Below are 6,728 nucleotides of genomic sequence, written 5' to 3' on the forward strand. Positions count from 1 at the left end.
CACACGCACCATCTTATTCGTACACCCTTGGGGAAAATTTTAAAATAACAAAATGGAATACTTCTGCCCTTGGGGCAGCTTGTGCACTGCCTGGAGGGTCCCCCGAAAGGGCCTTTGAAAGGCGGCCACAGGGCAGAGTCCAACACAAGGCCTTGCTTCATAGATCCAGTTTGTGAGGGAGGGAAGACGGGAGGCCCTGGAAGAAATGAGAAGCTTTCTGAACGGCGTCTTCAACCTGGAGCTCTAGTCCTCTGGGCACGTGAGACCTTTCCACAAACAACACCCCCCTGCCTCTCCCCCTTCCCCCTCCCCGCTCCCCACTCCCCACCCCTCTGCACCAAAGACTTACTCTCCCTCCCAAAGAACCCTGGACAGCACCAGCACCTGCCCACTTGCTCTGCTGAGGGCCCTGGGACTGTCTTTGCTGCACCTGTTGGTAATGGTGAGCTAGTTAGGACTGTGAGGTTGGTTATGTTAGGGGAGGGCACATTGTCCTCGAGAGCCCGGGCCAGGGCAGGTGGCTCAGGCAGTAAAGTGTTTGCCATACAAATACGGGGGCCTCAATTAATCCCCAGAAGCCACATGAATAGCTGATGTGGTGGTGAGTGCGTGTCAGCCCAGCCCCACTGACCAATAAGATACCCTGTCTCAAAAACAAAACAAAAAACAAGGCAGACCTTTCCCAAGGATGACACGGGTGTCCTATGGCCTACTCAGCCTCAGCCCTCTGTACTGGGGAGAGCTTTCATTTCTACCATGAGGTACCCAAAGCAAACGACTTAGGAAGGAAAGAGGTTTACACAAGTCACCGCTTAGAAGGCTCTAGATTCAAGATCAGACAGCCGTATTTGACCTCTGGTAAGGACGGCAGAACTATCACACTATAAATGGGACCCGTGTGGGAGAAGTGTCCGTGTGGGAGAAGTGTCCGTGTGGGAGAAGTGTCCGTTGCTTTGACTGAGGCGAAGACCCAGGCGGGGGCTCTTAGGATAACCTTTGGGAGAACTAACCAGGGTCCCATAAGACACACTGTAATCTCCTTCAAGGTTCTCCCACTAGACTCAACCTCTTACAGTTGCTACGCCACCATGCAAGGGCCAGTCTTCCAATGCGAGAACCTTTGGCAGGAGTTGAGTGGCAACCACATCCGAACTATAGCTCCCTGGAGACAGCGTGTCGGTTCCTTACCAAAGCTATTGCCCAAATCACCCAGAGAGTGTGGCCAGTTGCCTTGAACCTGAACCCGTAAGGTGCTTAGGATACCATCTGAAGTGACCCTGTAGAGCTCAAGGCATACATACCCCAGTTGAGGAAAACTTCCTTCCTTCCTTCCTTCCAAGAAAACCCAGATGGGCTGCTTTGTCCGGAGATAGACACAGGTGAGTGGGGCTGATCCCTTTCTGGGAACTTAATGGTCAGTGTGGTGAGCTATACCACCGCTTTCCCTGAGCACAACTGCAGCCCCAGGCGTGACCAGGACATCGGGTGGCTGGGAAGGTCCTTGAGCACTTATTGAGAGCCCGGCGCATAGGAAGGCACTGTTGGGGACAGAAGTTATTAGGACCCTGAGAGGGGAAAGCAGGATGCCCCTCCAAATTCTCCCACGAGAAGCACCCAAAAAACTAGAGTGGAAACAGCCTGAAGGCGTAGCTCGGTTGGTAAAATACCTGCCTGGCATGCAGGAAGCCCTGGGTGCGATCCCCCGTACCACATGAACTGGGTTTGATAATTCATACCTACAAAGGCTGAAACCCAGTGCCGGTGGGGCCCAGTACATGCCCGAGTGACCGCCACTGTCCATGTCACTGGGAACAAGCTCCCAGGATCCACCGCAGGCTTCCATGGCTTTGCTGGGGTTAGGTCAAGGAATCAACATTCTGCCAGACACGCCAGCTAGGAAGGCCAAGAGGGTTGGCTAGGGCAGGCCTGGAACAGCTTGGAGAAGGACGGGCAGCCATGCTGCAGCAGCCCCTGCGGTGATCAAGGCCTCCTGCTCACAGTCAATTAACTCTGACGACTCCACATCCGTTCCTGAAGAGGATGTGATCCCCATTCCCCAGATGAGGAAACAAGGTGCAGAGGGGTCAGAGGACTTGATTAGGGTCACATGGGGGTATGTGGCCGTCAGAATTCCAACCAGGTGTTCATCAGATTCCAAGGAAGGTATGTGTTTGCACACACTGAGAAATCATGCAAGTTGGGAGGGAGAGGGCCTGTGAGGACAAGCCACAAGCACCTTGAGTGCTAAAGTAAAATTTGGTTTCATGCAGTGAGCACTGGTGAACTGGTGAGCGTTTTTCCCAGTTGCCTATGGCTATAGAGTAATGTGCATCAGGCTTTTTCTTTCAGGCCACCAACCAGCTCCCAAATCTTTACACAGGGCTTCCTATTAGTTTGGAGTGCTTGGCTTTAGCTTAGCTCTTATTTTCCTCTGTTTCTCTTTGTGCTTTGGCCCAGGTCCTTCTTTATGTCCATCCTATTTTCCTGCTGTCTCCACGTCTGGCTGATGGCTCCATGCATGTCCCTCTCTTTCTCCCTCCTTCCCTTTTTCTCTCCTTTCTTAAGTCTAGATTCCTCCTCCCACTTATTCTTTCTGCCCACCAGCCCCGCCTGTCCCTCTCCTGCCTATCTATTGGCCCTTCAGCTTTTCATTAGGCCAATCAGGCCCCTTAGGCAGTCAAGGTGAAACAAATGCAACACATCTTTACATAGTTAACCAAACGCCTCGTACACAGAAGCAACACATCTTTGCATCATTAGCAAAGGCAGCAGAAGTAACACAGCTTCACATAGTTAAAGTAGTATTCCACAGCATAAACAATGTAACAGGTCTTTGCCTAGTTAAAATACTATTTCCCCCACGGCAGTGAATTATGTGCTCAGTGTGGTGTGAGGTGTTGAGGAGTATGTGGCCATCTTCCAGAGCAAGGATGGCAGCAAAGGCCAGTGAATGTTCAGTCTCTCCAAGGCTGTTTTCAGAAATCCCTTGTTCAGTCTAGTCACCACCTCCTTGGGGAGCTGGGAGTTTGTTTGGTTTGGCCATGGATGAGCCCCAGGCAGAGCCAAGAACCACTTGCAGAGGGAAATACGTGTCCGCAGCTGGCCTCATCCCTCTCTCTGCATCCTGCTTTGCCCTGCACAGGGAGGGAAGTTTTTAGACTGAACTTTTCTCAGTGCCTTCTAAAGATAGATGTTCTTTTTTAAAAAATTTATTTCCTTTTAAGTGCACTGACATTTTTGCCTGCGTGTTTGTCTGCGTAAGGGTGCCAGGCGGTTGTGAACTGCCTGTGGGTGCTTGGAATGGAACCGGGGTCCTCTAGAAGAGCAACTGGTCCTCTTAACCACTGAGCCATCTCTCCAGCCCTGACAGCTGTTCTTTTAGTTAGTGTACACACACACACACATACACACACACACACACACACACACACACGCAGCAGTACCACCATGTCTTTTTTAACTGACAGTAATCAAGTTCTCACTGCTAACTCTGAATCCTCAGAAACCGCTAGCATTGCTTCCTGTGCCTCCTCCCAGCTCTCCCCAAATCCCGCATGTGTGAATGCCTTCCTGCGCTCTCACACCCGTGACGGCACACTCTACTGGTCATCCTGTTGGAAACTTGCCTGTACCTTATTTAAGATAGCTGCTCGCTGTCTCGCTTTGTGTTCCCCTGTGCCTCGGTTTACCCATCTCCCTCACCGAGGAGCCCTATCGTCTCCATGCTTCGTTTTTCCTCCTTAGCAACAGCACTGGAGTGAACACGTCTGAACACCCAGCCTGCTCTGAAGTGGCCTTTCCCCTCCTGGTTGTCACTATTGGACAGTTCGCTTGGTGTGCGTTCACCATCAAGCGTCTTCCCGCAGAAACAGGCGGCTGCTGGAGGTCTGGCCAACCATCATGACACAGGATGGAGAGGACATCGCACCAAGTGCTGAGCAACAGGCACACTACTGAGCCAGGGGAAACCAACGCTGTAAGAAAGACATGGCTCTGACCCAAAGACCTGGGCCTGTTAGGAAGGCCAATGACTTCAGGCTGTCAGAGATCCCTAAAGAGTGTAAGTCATTGGGAATAACACTGGGTGGCTCTGAGGCCTACTAAAGAGGAACATGAGAACAGCCGTATCAGCCTTGTCAGCCTTGCGTTTGCGTTCTTAGACACCTGGCTGTCACACACACAAGGCAGTGGAAGGCTCATCCCCTAAGAAAACCTATGGCACCCAAGTTGCTGTCTTCCAAATATGTGTACTTAATTCATCGGAGCATGGCTGGTTTGTCTGCCTCTGCCCAGTATGAGGCTTTGCTTTAGGGGTAAAAATAGCATTTCCACCCCTTTGATGTTCTTCTACAGCCCCACAAAGAGACCAGGAAGAAAAACTGTCAACAACAAGTCATCTCCCAGCAAAATGGAACCACATCGACCTCAGAGGTGTTGGAATGCATTCCCTCTTTCCTCTAGGGGGCAAAGGTCTTAAAGGCTCAAAGTTGGGTGTAGTGGGCCTTGGACTATCTGGCCCAGTAGAGGTGGAACTTCTTGCTGAGGTAACTCCTTTAATAGTAAGAGTCTCATGGTCTCTCGGATGGTGTCAGAGAATGGGTCGCAGCAAGATGGATGGGGAGGGAGTCGGACAGACTTTGGTCCCTTCTGTTTCTTTACTACCCAGGGTTGTACTTTTGGTTTCTCTTGGACTGATCTTATTTAAAACTGAAACAGAAAGCAAAGAGTACTGTTTCCTCTCTGTAGCCACCCTTGGCTGGATTCACATCTGTATATAAATGTTCTCCTCCCAGCCTCACGACTTACAGGCTTCTGGAGAGCGGACAGAGATCAAGTTCTCTGGGGACAGAGATTGGACAGCCCCCCCCTAAAAGACCAACCTTGGCCTTGAGTCTCTTCCAAAAGGAATAAATAATGCTGACTGCAGCTTCCAGAAGTCAGGAGTGTAGCCAGACGGTAACTGGAGGTTGCAGGTCAATCCTAACGGAGATGATAGAGCAGCTCTTACGCACCCTACGTAGACCCACATTCCAGGAATCAGGGCCAGGCCAGCCACAGCAGATGCCCTGAGCGACCAGGCTCTCATGAAACCACCACCCAGTGCGGGGTCTAAGAAACCCTGTCCATGGTTTCCTCGGTGGTGCTTTATGCTCTGGCCAGATAGGAAGCTCCGGAGTCACAGGCATCCAGACCAGGACAGTGTCAAGGATTAAGGTTGTCAACTGGGTATTTAATAACCCAGAAAGTCTCAAGGAAGAGCAGGCCCCTGTCCCAGATCCATACCTCCCAAGTGTAGAGTCCCACATGAGGCCCGCTCACTGGCCACCCAGCCATATCCCAGTGAGCGTGTGGCTGCAGGGACCAGTAGCGGGACCACCTAGGTGTGCTGCAACCTAGCACAGCAAGTCTCAATCTTACTGTGAGTCTGATTTTGCCTCTCTTACCTCAGCTGTGAAATGGGAACAGTGATGCCAGTGAGAATAGGAAGTGGAACACTTAGCTTAGGGCACAAAGAATGGTCTAGAAAGCCAGCACCCATCATACCTCTCGCCCACATGAGTTCCTCAGAGCTGAATTCCCACTTCTGTTTGCCCTAGTGTCGCCAATGCCCCTCACATGGAGTCTGTCTGTCCTGGGGGCCCCTTTAGCACAGTGGTGCCTACAGGAACTGTTTCGCTCATGTCTCCCTGGGAGCCAGAGGCATGCCAGGCGTGGAGGGAACACGGATGGACTTTATTGGGGGAGTCTGGGATGCTGCACCAGGTTTTGAGAACTGGTGAGAAGTTTGGCCTTGGCCTCTGTCACATGCTCTCACTGGCTCTTTGACTCTATAACAACCACATCAGAACCCAGCAGCTCCGGAGACAGAGTTCTCTCTTAGACAGCAGAGGAGAAAAGAGCTGTAACAGCTGCCTCAAAGGACTCCCCTTGGGCTGGGTCAGTGGCACTCACAGACCGCGTGCGTCATCAACCCCATCCTGGGCTCATGGGAGTGAACGTTCAGCAAACACACTGAATGGCAGCTACTGCTGTCTAAACGCCCTGTCTATTATAAAGGACCAGGAAAGCAAAGGGACAATTCTTGCTTGAGAGCTCCCACTCCTCCTAGCGGAAGAGGAAGGTCGGGAAGGCAGAGACCAGGCAGAACTAGAGGCGGAAAGCAGAGGGCCTCAGAGGTGCAGGGCACTTGTGTAAAGCCTGGCTCTGCCCACCACAGCTCTAGGACATCTGGACAAATCATGGAACCTCAGAGCCTGAGCTTGCCCATCTTGCAAGGTTCTGAAGAACAGGGATGGTAGGTGGGGTCCCAATGGGTACCAAGCGCTCAGTAGACAACTGTCTCATTGTCCCCTCTTCCACACTGGGAGCTGGCTTTAGGTGAAGGCTTCCTAGAGAGCTTCCTCAGAGAGTCCCAGTGGCCTTCCCCACCCCCTGCTTCAGGCCAAGCATCCTCTTCTGCCACTGCACCTGGGACATGCAAGGGTACCCACACCCCCTCCATGTTGCTTTCATGCCATCAGGGACAGAATCTCAGCCGAAACAGAGTCTCACGAAGGGCCTTTCTGTTCAGCGGGTCAACGCCAGTCACCACTCGTTTTGTAGAAACACCTCCTGCATTCACCATCTATGCAGCTCTTCATTACTCCAAGTTTTGTTTGTTTTGCCTCTCTGTGTGTAGCCCTGGCCATCCTGGAACTTGCTCTGTAGACTCACAGAGATCCGCCTGC

The sequence above is a fragment of the Mesocricetus auratus genome, unplaced genomic scaffold (assembly GCF_017639785.1).
Source record: "Mesocricetus auratus isolate SY011 unplaced genomic scaffold, BCM_Maur_2.0 Super-Scaffold_4256, whole genome shotgun sequence".
NCBI lineage: Eukaryota > Metazoa > Chordata > Mammalia > Rodentia > Cricetidae > Mesocricetus > Mesocricetus auratus.